Source organism: Triticum aestivum, chromosome 5B (assembly GCF_018294505.1).
Source record: "Triticum aestivum cultivar Chinese Spring chromosome 5B, IWGSC CS RefSeq v2.1, whole genome shotgun sequence".
NCBI classification, from domain to species: domain Eukaryota; kingdom Viridiplantae; phylum Streptophyta; class Magnoliopsida; order Poales; family Poaceae; genus Triticum; species Triticum aestivum.
Window position 1 is genome coordinate 491,395,588 of NC_057807.1, and position 18,643 is coordinate 491,414,230.

Consider the following 18,643-nt stretch of genomic DNA (forward strand, 5'->3'; position numbering starts at 1 on the left):
CAAGCAACTATGACCCCTACGTCTGGTTTCCACGCATACCCCGGTTTATATTACTGAGTGGGTATTCGGAAGCACTCTACACCTTACGGTCCAGAGGTTGAAGAGAAAAGGTCTGCCATGACAAGCGTTTTTACAATTTAGCTAGAGACATAATTTGTCAAATGAAGTACATAGTCACTTAGAATCAAATAATTCTTCCTCTATGCCATCCAACAAGCTATCTAGTCTACAATCCTCTTGGGAATACTTAGCGGCTACTTGTACCTGGTTGTACACCAAGCTAACGGGAATTTTTTCTCCATTTGACCCTACAGGTCCGACCCAGGCCATGTGATTCGGGTCAAGCTTGGTATAGCGGGTCTTCACCGTCGCCCAGGCTTCTCGTGCACCTTCACGGCAGGCCGATATCTTCCATAATCGAAAGCTTCGCCGCACTCCCTGGAGTAGTTGTACAAGCCCCTCCATACTTCCTGGAGGGTACTCGGATGGCCATAAAGCCTTAACAATACTTTGCATCGCGTGCCGAGCTTGCTCATGCGTTTGCGACAGCTCTTGTAGCAGATCGCTCGACAATCGGGACACCTCCTCTTCAGGACGACCCGTCAATATACCTACAGACATAATTCTTGTCAGTTTCTTTCCTTGCTGAATTATGTAAAGGCAAGTCCGAACACATACTAAATATGCCGCCTCGCAGCTTCTTATTCTCCTTCATGGAGTCTGCTAGCTCGGCTCGCACATCTTTTAGCTCTTCGCCGAGCTTGGTGTTGGCATCTTGGAGTTTGTTCTTCTCCACCCTGACCTTTGTCAGGACGCGTTCGCCCGTGGCTAGTTGCCTTTGAGCTCCTGAACCTCCCGCTTGTGTGACATCCTGTGCTTCTGCTATATGAGATGCGCCTGTATTAATAATCCTGGTATATGACTATGCTTTTCCGACAGTGGGGAACATTACCAGATGCCGCCTTCTTGGATTTCTCTAGTTCAACGGTAGCTGTAGTCAGCTAGGCCTAACACTTTTCCAGCTCTTGGGACAACAGATTGTTCTTCTCTGTGAGCACCTGGTCATACAACGATCCTCAAATTAGTTGTACCAACTGTTTCAAGTCTCGGGGGCTACTGGTATATCATTATCAGTTTTTCACAAATGTGTATTGACTCGCATATCTTTCAAATACTGATCTGTGGCTTTGGAAAGCCCATCTCGGGCGGCTCGAATGTATGCATCACCCGAGCTGAAGGCATTGAAAGCTTCTTCTGAAAAACCAAGGTCATGAAGAGCGGCCCGCCAACGCTGATGATTCATGGCGCTTTCCACTTTGGAGTTTGTGGCGGATACTTTATCCGAATCTTCCGCCGAAGGGAAACCCAGTGTCACTTCCGCGTTAGCCTCTATCCTCATGACAGGGTCCGGAATCCGGCTAGTAGAGGCATGACCGACAGGATTCCCAGACACAGTCCGGTGAATGTTTTTCCTGATAAGACACAACGGATAATGTCATACTTTAAGATGACGGCCATGGGGCATATTTAAAACCATACCTCTTCAATGAAGGTTCGTCCATAGTTCTATTTGCTTTCTTCTTCGGAAGCCTGCCCGTCCTTGGCGCCCCCTTCTTGCAAGCCGATCACCTCCCCTTTAGGGCATAATATACTTCGATGGGTAAGGCAGAAAGAGGGAATTTTTTCAAAGGACAAGTCTCCTGATTACTTACATGCGTCGTAGGGAGGAGGCCGGGATAGTCAGCAATGATGGCCACTTCGGCGCCAGTACATCTCGCCTGGTAAAACACCCCCTCCCCGAGCTCCACGAATATATCTGGATCCTCTTCGAATCCGGGGTCGAGGGCCTGGTTGTGGTCCTCTGGCTGTGGTGCGGGGCTATGGATCTCCCTGGTGACTTTTCGCCATACCTATAAATGACGGATTAATATTTATGAAAAAGGATTCAGGGAGTTGATAGAGTAGAGTAATGAAACAGAAACTCACCCAGCTGGGAGGGTTATACATGGAAAATCCATCCCTCGGCTTAAGATGGATGAACTCCTCCTCTTCCTCCCCTTTGCATAATCCGGACAGTATTTTCGCTAAAGCAGCATAAGTGTCCGAACCCTTCCGACCATAGCGGGTGGCATCATCTTCTCCATTGAAGTGCCACATGGGGCGCCCTCAGTATTGGAGTGGCTGAACCCCTCGCATTATGGATATCGCCATAACCTCGACTATCGACAATCCGGATTGAGCGAGCGTCTTTATATTTCTCATGAGTTGGTGGACTTCCATGCTATCTTCTTCCCTAGGGCTCCAAGGACGCCAGTTGAGGCACTTCTTCAATGGAGTATTTGAATATTCAGGAAGACCCCATTGGATTGGGTCAGGAAGGGAGACGTCTTCAATATAAAACCATTTGGAAGGCCATTCTTCGGATGCCTTCTTCGGTGTGCCGGACGGGTATCCGGTCCCAGCGATGCGCCATATCTCGGCTCCGCCCAATTGGAATACGGATCCCTCTTGATTACAAGGGACGAGGCAAAACAGCTTCTTCCATAGCTCAAAATGAGCCCAACAACCCAGAAATTTCTCACAAAGAGCAACATAACCCGCAATATGTAGGATGGAGGCAGGAGTGAAGTTGTGCAGTTGGAGGCCATAGTACTCCAGAAGCCCTCGGAGGAACGGATGGATTGGAAATCCAACGCCTCTCAGCAAATAGGGAACAAAACATACTCGTTCCCCCCTGGATGGGTTGGGGAACTTCTCCGCCTGTTCCCCACCATCGAAACAAGCCAGTCCGGCTCGGACGGGGACTAGATCTGTGGGGGGAAGAAATCCCTGGGTTTGCAGCTTCACCAGTTGGTCGTAGGATACAAAACACTTTTCCCAATCGCCCTGCTTGGGGCTATGAGGGCGGGAGGAAGAGCTGGGAGCGCTAGCCATGTTGGGGAAGTTTTGGCGAGCAAGCTCTGAGGATTCCTTGTTTGGGGGAGATGGTGTCGATTAGATCTGAAGATTCCCGTCTCTTTAATAGACAATTTTCTCATACAGTCAGGGTGGTAAATGTAAAAATGCTCTGACCTCTCGCATTCACTCGACACGTGGAAGCTAAAATCATGAAGGTGCAGAAGCCGATGAGCGTGTCATTAAATGAAGGGCTGGACACTACTATTTAACTCAGGTACTTTGAAGTATTCGGAGAAGGAACCCACCTTGCAATGCCGAAGACAATCTGCGCGCCGTACTCATCATCATTGAAGCCTGGTTCGGGGGCTACTGAGGGAGTCCTGGATTAGGGGGTCCTCGGGCAGCCGGACTATGTACTGTGGCAGTACTATTGGGCTATGAAAACACAAGATAGAAGACTTCGTCCCGTGTCCGGATGGGACTCTCCTTTGCGTGGAAAGCAAGCTTGGCGATGCGGATATGTAGATTCCTTTCTCTGTAACCGACTTTATGTAACCCTAGCCCCCTCCGGTGTCTATATAAACCGGAGGATTTAGTCCATAGGACAACAATCATATCCTCATAGGCTAGACTTTTAGGGTTTAGCCATTACGATCTCGTGGTAGATCAACTCTTGTAATACTCATATTCATCAAGATCAATCAAGCAGGAAGGAGGGTATTAACTCCATAGAGAGGACCCGAACCTGGGTAAACATTGCGTCCCCCGCCTCCTGTTACCATTAACCTTAGACGCATAGTTCGGGACCCCCTACCCGAGATCCGTCGGTTTTGACACCAACAGCGGGTCTTACCCAATAATCATATCCCAACACCTATGATAGTAGATTTGTTTATGCGTGTATTAGATTAGATAGCCCTACGATTGCAAATTAGTTTCGGCATGTAGTTTGATGTCTTTCACTTTTAGGTTAGATTAATGAATAAACAAGAATGTTCAATTAGTGTTAGTTATAGCAATGCCCTAAGACATGCTTGTTGCAACTATCAGACGCCCACTAATATTGTATGTGTTGCACATTTGTTTGATGCATGTTCTAGTATGCATGAATTTTGTACTTTTATTTTTGAGTTCACTGTTAGGCAGTGTCACCGATTCTTATATCTTTTTGTACGGCACCATATGAAAATAATTGATTAAATAAATTATGTTACTTTTGCTTTTGAAACTAATTAATGAAATAAGTAATTCTTAAACTATCATTTTATGTGCTGCACGTGTCTCTGCTGAATGTTTTAGTATGAATAAATTATGTAGTATATTTTTCGATCTACTATTGGATAGTGTATTCCATTATAATGTTTTTTCCAACAGTATGGTAGAAAAAAGTTGATTAAACAATATTTTCTGGTGTAACCAAGTCTATTTATTTTTCAACAGGATGGATGAACTCAATGGAGAAATTGTTTGCACCGTCGAAAAATGGTACAAACTTCTTGCTGGTTTATCTTCCGGTCAACACACTGCACTTGCCGAAACACCACTGTGTAGCATGCTTCAGATACCTTCGCTGAAGATGCGTACACTATTGATCCGGTACATGGTTGAGATTTTTTATCCTAGCAGGGGCAGATTCATTGTACAAGACTTGGTTGGTGAAGTGTCTCTTGGTGCCGTGGAGGTCAAGTGCATCTTGTCCTTGAGAACCACAGACTGTCGGCAGAAGATATTCTCAGTGAGGAAGGTGAGGATGTTAAAGAACGAGTGCCGCCTTATTTCCTGAGCAAGACCACAGGTAATATAGTCATCGATGATCTGATTGTGGACATCACAAAAAATAAATCTGCCAACGATGATTTCCTTTCGAAAGTTGTCCTCGTGTTGCTTGGAACTGTTCTTGCTCCCAGGTCGAGCAAGATTGTCCCAAAGCAATATTACGCATTGGTGGACGATGTGAAGCGTATTTCCAAGATTAATTGGAATGTGTTTACCCTCCGGGTTCTGCTGGACTGCCTTCGCAACATGAGGAAAGGTTACTACCTCCGCCAATGGTCTAAAGGCAACTTAGCCCTCCTGCAGGTACACCTTTCAGACTTGTACCATTGCAAAAAATGCTTGCAAATTTACCTGTTGTATATAGTACTAACTGTAATTTTTCATATTCATGCAGTGCTTGTACTGGGAGAAGGTTTAGCCTCTGGAAGGTGATTGCATGTTCAATCCCAGCTTGTCCATGCAACCTCTCATGAGGAATTGGACTGAAGCTGCAGCCTCTAGGAGAGACAAGTTTGATTATGAGCACGGTTTTGGCTGTGGTAACGGCATGGTAATTCATTGTGTTGGGTACTTCTTAAATATTCTATATAACATAATTAATTATATTAATTTTTTTATTGGTCACATGTACTTGTATTTCACATGCAGATTGAAGACAACATAACCAAGGAGTACAGGGCGCAGGAGCGCAAAGTACCCGAACCAGAAAGGCCAAAAACGAAGCCCACCATTGCTGCAGTAAAGAAGTCCAAGTTATCCTCAAATGCGGGCGAGATGATGAAGCTCATCATGAAGCGGTGTATGGATTACATACACAGCCAAATGAAGGAAATACCAGATCAAGTAGCCGAGGCGGCACACCCTTACTTCTATGTTTACAATATTTACAAAGTTGCAAAACCATGCCCACATTAATTAATCTTTTTTATGTAATGCAGAGATTATTAGAGAAGTTGAACCAAAATGGTGCGATGTACAAGCCATCACCTGTTGTGGCTTCCGGCAACAACGATGTAGACGAAGAAGTGGATTCCTTTCAGAATGGTCCGCCAGAAAAAGAAAGAATTCGTGCACAAGGATGACTTTGACGGTATAGAGCCGGTGATTGATTTGACACAGCCTCACGAGCCTGTTGGAAACCAGAACAACGATGTTGAGGAAGTATGTTTTTGTTTATTTCTCTTCATTTATCTCAATTATGCATCTACATTTTCGTAAATTGAACCTATCACATTATTTCTTTGTTAACCAGAAAACACCTGCCAAGTTAAATGTCGACAAGCCAACGAAGCCTACTGATGAGTGCGGTGCAACACTGGAGAACCCTTGGATCATAGGTAATTCTCCTCGTGCAGTATCGTCCGACATTGACATTTCTACAAGTTCTATCGACAGGATGTTGGGTAAGAGCAAAGGGAAAAAGTTTGCAGCAACTGCAAAAGAAGATGATGTTATATCCGGTAAGAGTCGACGGACACTTCCCAAGAAATTTGAATCCCCCTTTGCACTTGACAAGCCCAGCAAGTGAAACGCATGCGGTACTAAACCATCTGGCAACACTACCGCAACTAGAGGTACCGTTACTAGCTAACTTACTGCTTAATTTACTAGCAATGCATGTAGTCACCGTTCTTGATGTTCGTAGTTTTTCATGCAGCTCTGTTTAGTGACCGTGACATGGAAGGGGTTGTTAAGGACGATTTGAAACCGGAACTCGTTGATGTTGTTGTTACGTTTCTGGACGCAGCTGCTCTGTCAGAGAAGAATATGACAAAAAGAGTTTAGTACAATGAATGTGGCACCTCTGTGACTGTGGAGAGCATACGGCCAGTATTTGAGCATAGATGGCTGGCGGATGATGTAAGTTCTATTAGCATGTCCTGTTATTTAAGTGCATAATCTAGGTGTCAGCTATGAACATAAAATGTTCTATTATTTTATGCAGATTATCGATGCTTATCAGACACATTTGGGGCTGCGCGTTGGTCATGATCGGTACCTTTGTCCAGCCTGGAGGTCCAAATACCTTGTTGATCGTTCTAAGGCACGAGACAATCAAAAACCATCGATATACAACATGGATAGTGCGCTGAGCAGAGCTGGAGCAGTACGTAGGGTTCTGGAGGAGTATACCGTCTGTGATAAGGTACAATATGTTCTTACTAGTTCATTAACACTCATTTTAACAAGCATTATTGCATGGCGCCTCTAGCCTAGCCCCTCCACCAACCTCGTTGCCGTCGAGCCCTCGCCGGTGGACCTCCTCTTCTGCGGTTGCCCTCCCGCGCCCTCGGCCGCCAAGTCCTCCGATGCGCCTGCTCCGAGGAATCCAGCCCCGACGGTCGCCACCGCTGGCGTGGGTACGCGGGTGAGTCCTCTGGCTCACGGTCCTTCTGCGACGTCGTGAGAACCCTGCCGACCCCGCGCAGCCCTGCCCCCGCTCCTACGGCCCTTGTGCCCCGCAGCTCAGTCGCGCCGGCAGCTCGCGTCCCCGCCTCTGCCTGCCTCGGCCCCCGCTCGGAGGTCCACAGCGTCACTAGCGGACCCGTGCTGGATGCTGATGGCTTCCAACAACCGCATTGCAAGAATCGCCGCCAGGCGCATGGCGCCCGGCCGCCCCAACTCCTCCATGCTGCCGATGCAGCCCCTCGCTGGAAGAAGTCGCCGGGCTCTGCTTCCGCTGCCTTGACTCGGGACACCGGGTGCACGACTGCACCAACCCTGTGCGCTGTCGTCGCTGCCTCATCTCCGTCCATGAGTCCAGCAGTTGCGTGATGCTGTTGCCTGGCGACTGTCGTGCTCTACCCTCGTCCGCTCAGGTCTCGATTCCCACCGCCCCGCCTTGCTGCATCCCGCCTTCGCCCACGCCCCAGCCGCCCCCCCGCTACGCCGGTACGGGTCACCATCCCCCACTCCATTAAGATGGAGGAGGTGGAAGAGGTGCTGTCACGCGGCATGGTGGCCACCGTTACCGGCACCAGGCCCTCCGTCTCCCCCGCCCAGGTGGAGACAACCCTGCACGCCATGTTCGACCTCCATGCCCCGGAATATTTCCTGATCATCTTCTCTTCACGGCAAACCATGGACTGCATGGCCGGCGACCATCTCATCAACACCGACAATTTCACCCTTCTCCTTCGCCCATGGTGCAAGCTCGCCCACGCCACTGCCGGCAGCTTAGCGTACTCTGTACAGCTTGAGCTCCGCAGCATCCCTGCACGGGCATGGCATATGTCCACCGCTGAGCACGTCCTTGGGACTGGCTGCTGGATTGAGAGGCTACATCCGGACACACGCTCATGTGCCAACCTCGCCATGTTCCAGCTCGATGGGCGCGTGCACGACTAATACGTCTCCAACATATCTATAATTTATGAAGTATTCATGCTATTATATTATCCATCGTAGATGTTTTATATGCATTTATATGCTATTTTATATGATTTTTGGGACTAACCTATTAACCTAGAGCCCAGTGCCAGTTTCTGTTTTTTCCTTGTTTTTGAGTTTTACAGAAAAGGAATACCAAACGGAGTCCAATTGACGTACCAATTTTTGATGATTTTTTATGGACCAAAAGAAGCCCCTGGAGTAAAAGAGATGGGCCAGAAGAGTCTCGGGTTGTCCACAAGGGTGGGGGGCGCGCCCAGCCCCCTAGGCGTGGGCCCCTATCTCGTGGACGATTTGGAGACCCCCCCCTAACGTGAGACTGGCGCCAAAAATTCCTATAAATACAGAAACCTCTAGAAAATAACCTAGATCAGAAGTTCCGCCACCGCAAGCTTTGTAGCCACGAGAAATCAATCTAGGCCCTCTCTGGCACCCTGCCGGAGGGGGCCATCATCACCGGAGGCCATGGAGGAGGATCCCATAGGGGCCATCATCACCATGAAGGCCAAGGACCCATGGGAGAACCTCTCCCCATCCAGGGGGAGGCCATGGAGGAGGAAGCACAAGGGGGAGGACCTCTCCTCCTCTCTCTCAGTGGCGCCGGAGAGCCATCAGGAGGGGAATCATTGACGCGGTGATCGTCTTCATCAACATCACCATCATCATCACCATCCTCATCTCTTTTACGCGGTCCACTCTTCCGCACACCACTGTAATCCCTACTTGAACATGGTGCTTTATGCCACATATTATGATCCAATGATGTGTTGCCATCCTATGATGTTTTGAGTAGATATCTTTTGTCTTTGGGTTCATTGATGATCTAGATTAGTACGAGTTGTATGTTTTATTTTGGTGTTGTCCTATTGTGCCCTTCCTGTCGCGCAAGCGTGAGGGATTCCCGTTGTAGGGTGTTGCAATACGTTCATGATTCGCTTATAGGGGGTTGCTTGAGTGACAGAAGCATAAACCCGAGTAAGGGGGTTGTGGTGTATGGGATAAAGGGGACTTGATGCTTTAATGCTATGGTTGGGTTTTACCTTAGTGATCTTTAGTAGTTGCGGATGCTTGCTAGAGTTCCGATCATAAGTGCATATGACCCAAGAAGAGAAAGTATGTTCGCTTATGCCTCTCCCTCATATGAAATTGCAATGACGACCACCGGTCTTGTTAACAATTGCCTAGGACAATTCTGCACACCGACCCATCAATATTCCACACTCGCTATTTATAATATTTAGTAATATATTCTAACTTTATGATAACAGCACCTACTTTTATATTTTAGCTCTCAAATACCATGCAAAGTTATGCTCTTCACACCCACAACGTAGTTTATTTCTCATTTCTAGTTGGAAGCAAACGTTCTCTGTACGTAGAGTCGTATCAGTGGCAGATAGGAATTGAAAGAATATTGATATTACCTTTAGATCCTTGTGGGTTCGACACTCCATACTTATCACTTCCACCTTTGGAAATTGCTACGATGATTCCCTGCACTTGGGGATTATCAAGCTCTTTTCTGGGGCCGTTGCCGGGGAGCAATAGCGTGGGGTTGATATTCTCGTGTGTGCTTGTTTGCTTTCTTCACTAAGTAGATTTTGTTTTTCCTTTTTGTTTCTGTTTAGTTGTGGGTGAAATATACCACAAAAATTTAAAGAATGAAAATACAAAAAAAATTACTTGCCTCTCATGCCTAAAAAAGTTTTTCGAAAAGAGAAGTGATTGGAAAGTTATGCATTGAAGAAGTGAGGGTCAACCTTGAGCACTTGTGTTCATGCTCATGGAAAAAATGTAGAATTTTTCATGGACGTTTCTCTGTAAATAATTATCCCCTTGTATATATCCATTGTACTATAAAAATAATGTGCCAAGCTTTGGTTTTAGGATGATTAGATTGCTTGTTTACTATGTGCAGAACAAAAACAGAAACTTTGGATGTAGTGCGTGATTTTACATTTTCTACTAGAAGGTCAAATTGGTCTGGAAATTTTAGCACATTACTTCTGTACAAATTTTTCAAATTTTCATATTTATTTCATAATTTTTGGAGTTACATAAGATTACTAAACTTCCAGATTACTACAGACTGTCCTGTTTTTGACAGATTCTATTTTTCGTGTGTTGTTTGCTTATTTTGATGAATCTATGGCTAGTATCGGGGGGTATGAACCATAGAGGAGTTGGAATACAGTAGGTTTAACACCAATATAAATAAAGAATGAGTTCATTACAGTACCTTAAAGTGGTAGTTTGCTTTATTACACTAACGAGTCTCACAAAGTTTTTGTTAAAGTTTTGTGTGGATGAAGTGTTCAAAGATCGAGGAGGTATCAATATGAGAAGAATAAAGAGAGGCAAGAGTTCAAGCTTGGGGATGCCCAAGGCACCCCAAGTAAATATTTCAAAGGATACTCAAGCATCTAAGCCTGGGGATGCCCCGGTTGGCATCCCATCTTTCTTCTTCAACAAATATCGGTATTACCTCGGTTTTTGTTTTGTTCACATGATTTGTGTCATTTGTGTTTTTGTTTTTCTTTCTTTAAGAACCATGCTAGTATGAGTTAGCCCTTCATTGATTTATAGAATAGTTAATGTGCTTCACTTATATATTTTAAGTATGATCTTATAGAATTGCTCTTTGTGCTTCACTTAAATATTTTGAGTATGGTTTTATAGAATGCTTCATGTGCTTCACTTACATATTTTGAGCTTGGATATTGGTAAGTATATATTAATTGTAGGATGCTCCATGAACTTCACATATATCTTTTGTAGTATGAATAATAATATCATCTAAAGTGGGTTTGGAAGAGTGTCAACTTTAGGAATTAGTGATCCCACTATTCCGAATGAGAAGAATTTTGCTTATGTGGAGAGTAGAAAATTTTCTATGCTTGTTGATCATGAAAAGCATGCTTTATGTGATGGTTATATTGTTGAATCCATTCATGACGCTACTGAAAATTATTATGAGGGAGTAATTTATGCTTGTAGGAGTTGCAATAATACCAGGTTTCCTCTCTATGTGCTTAAAGTTTTGAAGTTATACTTGTTTTGCCTTCCTATGCTAGTTGATTCTTGTTCCTATAAATTATGTGCTCACAAATTCCCTAGGCATTGGAAGTGAGTTAGATTTAAATGTGCTAGTCATATTCTTTCATGATGCTCTCTCTATGTTTCAATTCTTTTCTTTTATGTGAGCATCATTGAAATCATCATGCCTAGCTAAAATGCATTAAAGAAAAGCGCTTGTTGGGAGATAACCTAATATCTAATCTTGTTGTCTTTGTGTGTTTACATGATTAAGGTACTGTAGTAATCATGTTTTATAGCCTTTGTTTCAATAAATTGCCAAGTAAGACCTTTGGGGAGACTTGGGTGAAAGTTAATGTGATCTTGCTGTAAAAAATAGAAACTTTGCACTCACGGGATTAGCTGCCATTTTTTACAGAAGAGTGATTTTGAGTTGATTCTTTCTGAAGAAGACTAATAGAAAAATTCCTGACGTCCACCAATTTATTTCATAATTTTTGGAGTAGCACAAGTATGGTTGTTGTTCAGATCATTACAGACTGTTCTGTTTCTGACAGATTCTGTTTTCATTGCATAGTTTGCTTGTTTTCTAGTTTTTATGCCTTATATTTCTCAATATAAATTGTATAAATGATATGGTACAGTAGTCATTGTGTGAGAACAATTATGAACATTGTCTTTGACACTACCAAAGTGAATGGTTTACTCTTTATCATACTAACCTATCTCACGAAGTTCCGTTAAGTTTTGTGTGATTGAAGTTTTCAAGCTTTGGGTGAGATATTCATATGAGGAGAATAAGGAGAGGAAAGACCCTAAGCTTGGGGATGCCGAAGGCACCCCAAGGTAATATTCAAGGAAGACTCAAGTGCCTAAGCTTGGGGATGCCCGGGAAGGCATCCCCTCTTTCGTCTTCAAAACTATCGGTATACTTTACTCGGAGCTATATTTTTATTCGTCACATGATATGTGTTTTGCTTGGAGCGTATTTTAAATTTTACTTTCTGTTTGAATAAAATCATTGGATCTGAAATCTTGAATGAAAAAGAATCCTCCCATGGCTAGTTAATTATTTGACTACTCAGTGTTCTTCACTTATATCTTTTTGGAGTAGTTTGTCATTTGCTCACGCGCTTCACGTATATCCTATGAGTAAATGGTTGAATGAATTGAATATCATAAATCTGAATTTATATATGTTTCATATGCTTATACCATGGGGAGTAATGACTTCACACAGAATAAGTATAGGTAGTAAACTTATTGAAAGTTAGCAAACGCAGAATTGGTCACTTGAACAATCCATGAAAGAATATTGAAGGAAGAAAGATTTCACATATAAATATAATATCTTGGACATCTTTTGCAATTGTGAGCACTCATTAAAATATGACATGCTAAAAGGTTGATGTTGGAAAAGGAAGACAACTTAATGGGATATGTGTTCCTATATCCGAAACATTATATTGTCTTGGATCATCCAACATGTTGAGCTTGCCTTTCCCTCTCATGCTAGCCAAATTATTTGCACCAAGTAGAAATACTACTTTTGCTTCCAAACATCCCTTAAACTAGTTTTGCCGTGAGAGTCCACCATACCAACCTATGGATTGAGTAAGATCCTTCAAGTAAGTTGTCATTGGTGCATGCAATAAAAATTGCTCTCTAAATATGTATGATCTATTAGTGCAAAGAAAATAAGCTTTATACGAACTTGTGATAGGGAAGAAATAAAAGCGATGGACTGCATAATAAAGGTCTTTATCACAAGAGGCAATATAAAGTGACGTTCTTTTGCATTAAGATTTTGTGCATCCAACCTTAAAATCGCATGACAACCTCTGCTTCCCTCAGCGAAGGGCCTATCTTTTACTTTTATCTTCTACCCTTATACAAGAGTCATGGTGATCATCACCTTTCCCTTTTACACTTTTTCCTTTGACAAGCACTTTGTGTTGGAGTGAACTGTATATATATATATATGCATTATATATATATATATATATATATTCTGATCACGGGATCAGAATAATATTCTGATCACAACCTGAACTGCCTGAGTAACGCGCCTGACCTTCTCTGTGAACTAGGTTGAACTTCTCGCAGCATTGCCCAAATAGGGATTGCTATATATCGTTGGAAAGCTATGGACACCAATATCATGACCCAACTTAAATTTTTGGCAAAATATAAGCGGCTTAAGAGCAGTTTTAAAAACCGTTTTTTCTTCGCACAAAAAATGTGAATCGTATTTTCGATCGCATTTCTAAACCGCTTATCGGAATGAGGCATATAATATGGCGTTGCAAAGCTGCTGCAAAACCGTTCCTTCCACATGTTGAAAGTTTTTTCTAATTCTCTATGATTAAAGAGTAATTTGAAAAAACGTAAAATTTCGTAAACCGAACAACTGAGTTCGTTTTTTCGATGTCTTTTCTAAACGGCTAATCCAATGGAGGCATATGCTATAGCGTTGGAAAGCTTATGAAAATGTGCTAATCTTTCATCGTGAAAGTGTTTTTCTAATTTTGAATGGTTTAAGAGTAATTTACAAAATGGTCCAAGTCCTACCGAGTTCGTATTTTCGAGCTAATTTTTTAACCGTGCGTCCGAATTCAGCAAATGATATGATGCTGGAAAGCTTGAACAAATGTGAAACTTTATGGTATGTATTGTTTCTCCCAATTCTTTACGGTTTTAAATCAGTTTAGAAAATAGCGAAAAACATATTTTTGCCGTAATTTCTACGAACTTTATCGGAATTGGGCAAATAATATACCGTTGAAAAGCTACGGAAAATGCGAAATTTTTTCATGTTGATGGTTTTCTCTGATTCCTAGCTGTTTTGAACTAATTCTGAAAACGGCGGGATCATTCGTTCTGCCTCTACCGCGAAAGAGATTCTTCAAAAATGCACCGCGTGAAGAACCTGAACTTCTCGGTGCATGTACCTGAACTTCACTCTGTTTTTCACGTGATTTTTTTGCTCGTAGATCTTCATCCACTTCTCGTAGCTCTCCATCCCACTCACGGGAATTGAGCGGGTGATATACCGATGGAAAGCTACTGTAAACACGCAACTTTCCCGTGTTGATCATTTTTTCATACTCGCGACAATTTTGAAAGTTTTTCATCTGAAATTCATTCAGCGTAGTAGTTGAACTTCATGCTATTTTCACGTTGAACTTTTGTGACGTATTTTTGTTTGTGCACGCGCCTGAACTTCCCTCTGTACGAACCCGACCTTTATCAGAATTTTGAAAACCGTTTTTTCTTCATACAGAAAACGTGGATCGTATTTTCGATCGCATTTCTAAACCGTTTAGCAACTAAATACTCATTTTAGATAGGAATCTCGCTCATAGGCGGATTTTGCACTCGGGTCGTGAAGAACTCGCGTTTTTTTGCGATTTTACTGCCTGAGTTGTTCGACCTGAACTTCCCCCTGTGCTAGGTTGAACTTCCCGCAATATTGCCCAAATAGGGCCTGCTATATACCGTTGGAAAGCTATGGACACGAGTATCATGACCCAAGTTAATTTTTTCGCAAAATGTAAGCGGTTTAAGAGCAGTTTTGAAAACCGTTTTTTCTTCACACAAAAAACGTGAATCATAATTTCGATCGCATTTCTAAACCGTTTATCGGAATGAGGCATATAATATGGCGTTGGAAAGCTGCTGCAAAACCGCTCCTTCCACATGTTGAAAGTTTGTTCTAATTGCCTATGCTTAAAGAGTAATTTGAAAAAACGTAAAATTTCATAAACTGAACAGCTGAGTTTGTTTTTTCGCTGTCATTTCTAAACGGCTATTCCAATGGAGGCATATGATATGGCGTTGGAAGCTTATGAAAATGTGCTACTCTTTCATCTTGAAAGTTTTTTTCTAAGTTTGAATGGTTTAAGAGTAATTTAGAAAATGGTCCAAGTCCTACCGAGTTTGTATGTTCAAGCTAATTTTTTAACTGTACGTCCGAATGCAACAAATGATACGACATTGGAAAGCATGAGGAAATGCGAAACTTTTTATATATATTGTTTCTCTAAATTCCTTACCGTTTTAAGTCGATTTTAAAAATGGCTAAAAATGTATTTTTGCCGTAATATGTACAAACTTTATCGGAATTGTAAAAATAATATACCGATGAAAAGCTACGGAAAATTCGAAACTTTTTCATGTTGATGGTTTTGTCTGATTCCTAGCCGTATTCAAGTAATTTCGAAAATGGCGGGATCATTCGTTCTGACTTTATCGCGAAGCAGATTTTTCAAAAATGCATCGCGTGAAGAACTTGAACTTCTTGGTGCGTGTACCTGAACTTCACTCTGTTTTTCATGTGATTTTTCTTGCTCGTAGCTCTTCATCCACTGCTCGTAGCTCTCCATCCACTCACCGGAATTGAGCAGGTGATATACCGATGGAAAGCTGTTGTAAACACGCAACTTTCCCGTGTTGAACATTTTTTCATACTCACGACGATTTTAAAAGTTTTTTCATCTGAAATTCATTCAGCGTAGTAGTTGAACTTCCTGCAGTTTTCACGTTGAACTTCTGTGACGTATTTTTCTTTGTAATTTTGTCATCCATTTCGTCAGTGTTACACAAATGATATTCTTTTTGTACAAACCTCTCACAATATTTTTTTAACTTCCTTCGTCCAAGGACTTGAACTTATACAAATGATATTCCCGCCGTTTTGAAATAAATTAGAAAATGACGAGATCATAATTTCTGCCTTCATCGCGAATGGAAATGCACTGCGTGAAGTAGTTGAACTTCTCGGGCATATCTGTTTTGAACTTCACTCTGTTTTTGACGTGCTTTTTTGCAATGCGTGAAGTAGTTGAACTTCTGGGGCGGTCTGTTTGAACTTCACTCTGTTTCACCTTATTGTATTTTTCTTATATGAAATACAGACCATGTAGTACGTGAACTTCCGGTTGTTATCAATTTGAACTTCTCTCTGGTTTGAGAGAATTATTTTAAATCAAAAAAAAATAACATACTTTTTATGTATTTTGGACATCTAAATACATGGTGAACCTCTCTCAGAAGAATTTTTCAACTTTTCCTTGCCGAGCACTTGAACTTCTAGCAACCATTTTTTCGTTTATGAGTTGTTTTTTAAAAGTGTAAAAAATGGTGTTGTGTTTTTATTTTTTGAACAGGTAAATACTATGTTTTAATAAACTCAAAACTTCTCTGTTATTTCAATTTGTACTTCACCTTTTTATATTCTGATTAAAGAATTGTATTCAAGTTTTATATGGAAAAAATCGTACATGGAAATACAAGGTGAACCTCTCTCGCAATTTTTTTAACTTCCCGGAAGGAGCACTTGAACTTCTTTCAACAAACCTTTTAAACTTTTATTTTTCTATACTTCTGTTCTCACCTGAAATGCATTCCTTGCAGTACTTGAACTTCTTGTTGTTTTCACTATGAACTTCTTTCCACAGGTAAGAATTTTTTGAATACATCAAAACATGTTTTAAATGGTATACATAAAAATTTTAAACCGTTCAACAAAATGTGGCACATAATATACCAGGTGGAAAGCTTATGAATCGCAGCAAGTTTTTCATGTAGACATGTATTACAAATTTGTTGTCGTTTGAGAGAAGTTTCTAAAATGGCAAAACAACGTTGGTTTTTGCATTTTAAAACAACATATAAATGAACGGCGGGTGTGTCATAAATATAATTTTTGAACTGTGCAGGGAGGAGCACGTGAACTTCTTGCAACAAACTTTGAAGCTTTTAGTTTTCTATGCTTATATATTCTTAACTGAAATACATTTCGTGTAGTAGTTGAACTTCCCGATGTTTTCACCTTGAACTTCTCTGAACCTTCACATCCACATCACTCTGAACTTCAGTCCTCCTTCAAACCGCAACTTTTTCCTGGTACACATATGTGACCTTCTCCTATCTATTCTTCTTTTCAAGACAAAAAGTTCAGGCATCAATTTTCCTAACATATAAAATGGAAGACAAACAAAATCATTAGCAAAAACAAACGGTGGGCAGAATATTGTTCTCACGTTATCCACATGCGTACACAAGTTGCTGAATTTTCTTTGATGTAATTTTTCAAATACAAGCACACAAAAAACCATCGAAGCAACATACTCTTTGACCATTTTCTGCTAAGTAGCTATACTGATGCATTCTTTTTCCATTTTCTTTGACTCTTCAATTTTTTTCCTACAAGAACAATACAAGGACTAAACTGATAGAATTAGAGTCTCAGAACTAAACGGAAGTTGCAACATGCTCCATAGTGGAAGTCTGATATGATCTGATCAGATCATCCATGTTTGTGTGCAAGTAAACAACAACTTTGCTTCGGCCTTCCATTTCAGAACTCCCCTCCTCTTGGGTTGGATAAATCAAACCCAGAGGAATCATCCATCCATCCTCTCACCGAAACACAAGGCACGGATACACTAGTAGTCAAACATGGAAGCAACATTGACCAAAACCAAAACTAGTCGTGCATCCATCAGTAATTGCACCATGCCTTCCCCTCCCAAGTAAGCAATTCTTGCTAATAAATTGCTCCGGCGACGCACGCAAGGGACCAAAAAACTTGGGACATCTCCTGCCCTAGTACCACCATCAGTAGTAATTCAGTACTATGCTCTGCTCCGCTTTGCTCTGTTTTATCACTGCTACTGATGCTGCTACTCCACTTCCTTGACAGGCCACCTTTCACCACCACCGCCACCCTGCTGGCAGCAACTATTGGCGATGTTCGAGACCCGCTGCATGATCATCGCCTCGCCGCATCGACCCCTTCCCGTGTCCCGCTGAACACCACCTCCCTGTACCACACACACGCTGCAGGTCAAAATGACATACAGGCAGGACTGATTTCGTGGGTAAAGAACACGCAAACCCGGCTGAGACCTGTTGTCGTCCCTACCTCTCGCTCGTCCCAGCTTTGAGCTCCCCCTTAGAGATACTGATCGGCACGCCCGTAACCTGCACTTTGACGACGAACCATTAGTCCAAACCATAGCCTTGTCGTTTAACCGTTTGTGGCTGCGCTTCGGTGGTGCGGGAGATATGTACGTACCCGTTTGATCTCTCCTATGGTCCTCCCGCCATAGCCGATGACGGCGCCCACGTACTCGTCCGCGACACTCATGGTGAGGGTCCCTTGCACGTCGTTGTCGTAGTCAGGCGATCTCATGGGTGTTAGTCTAGAGGAATTCAAGATAAGATGGTTCAGGTTTTGCTGTAGAGGCCGATAGCACTAGTTGGTAAACTAGCTCGATTTGCGAGTGGGGATGGCAGAACGGTGCAAGAAACAGGGGCGGAGGGCAGGCCGCGTAGGAGGGGAGGGAAGGTCGCGACGGAGTGTTGGGAAGGTCACGCCGGAGGGCAAGTTGGGGGCGGGTAGAAGGGAGGTGGTCGGGTCAGAGGGCAGTGGTGGAGGTGGTTGGGGCGGTGGTTGGAGGCAAGGGCGGACGTGGCTAGGGCGGGGTGAGCCGTCGGGGTGGCGAGCTCGGCCGAGCTCAGCCTCCTCGCGCCGTCG

At 42.8% G+C, this 18,643-nt stretch overlaps 1 pseudogene; it reads right to left on the reverse strand.

The window, feature by feature from the left end:
• Positions 1-17,786: 17,786 nt before the first annotated feature.
• On the reverse strand, positions 17,787-18,253 carry LOC123117677 (protein BTR1-like; annotated as a pseudogene).
• Between the last annotated feature and the right edge of the window lie 390 nt (positions 18,254-18,643).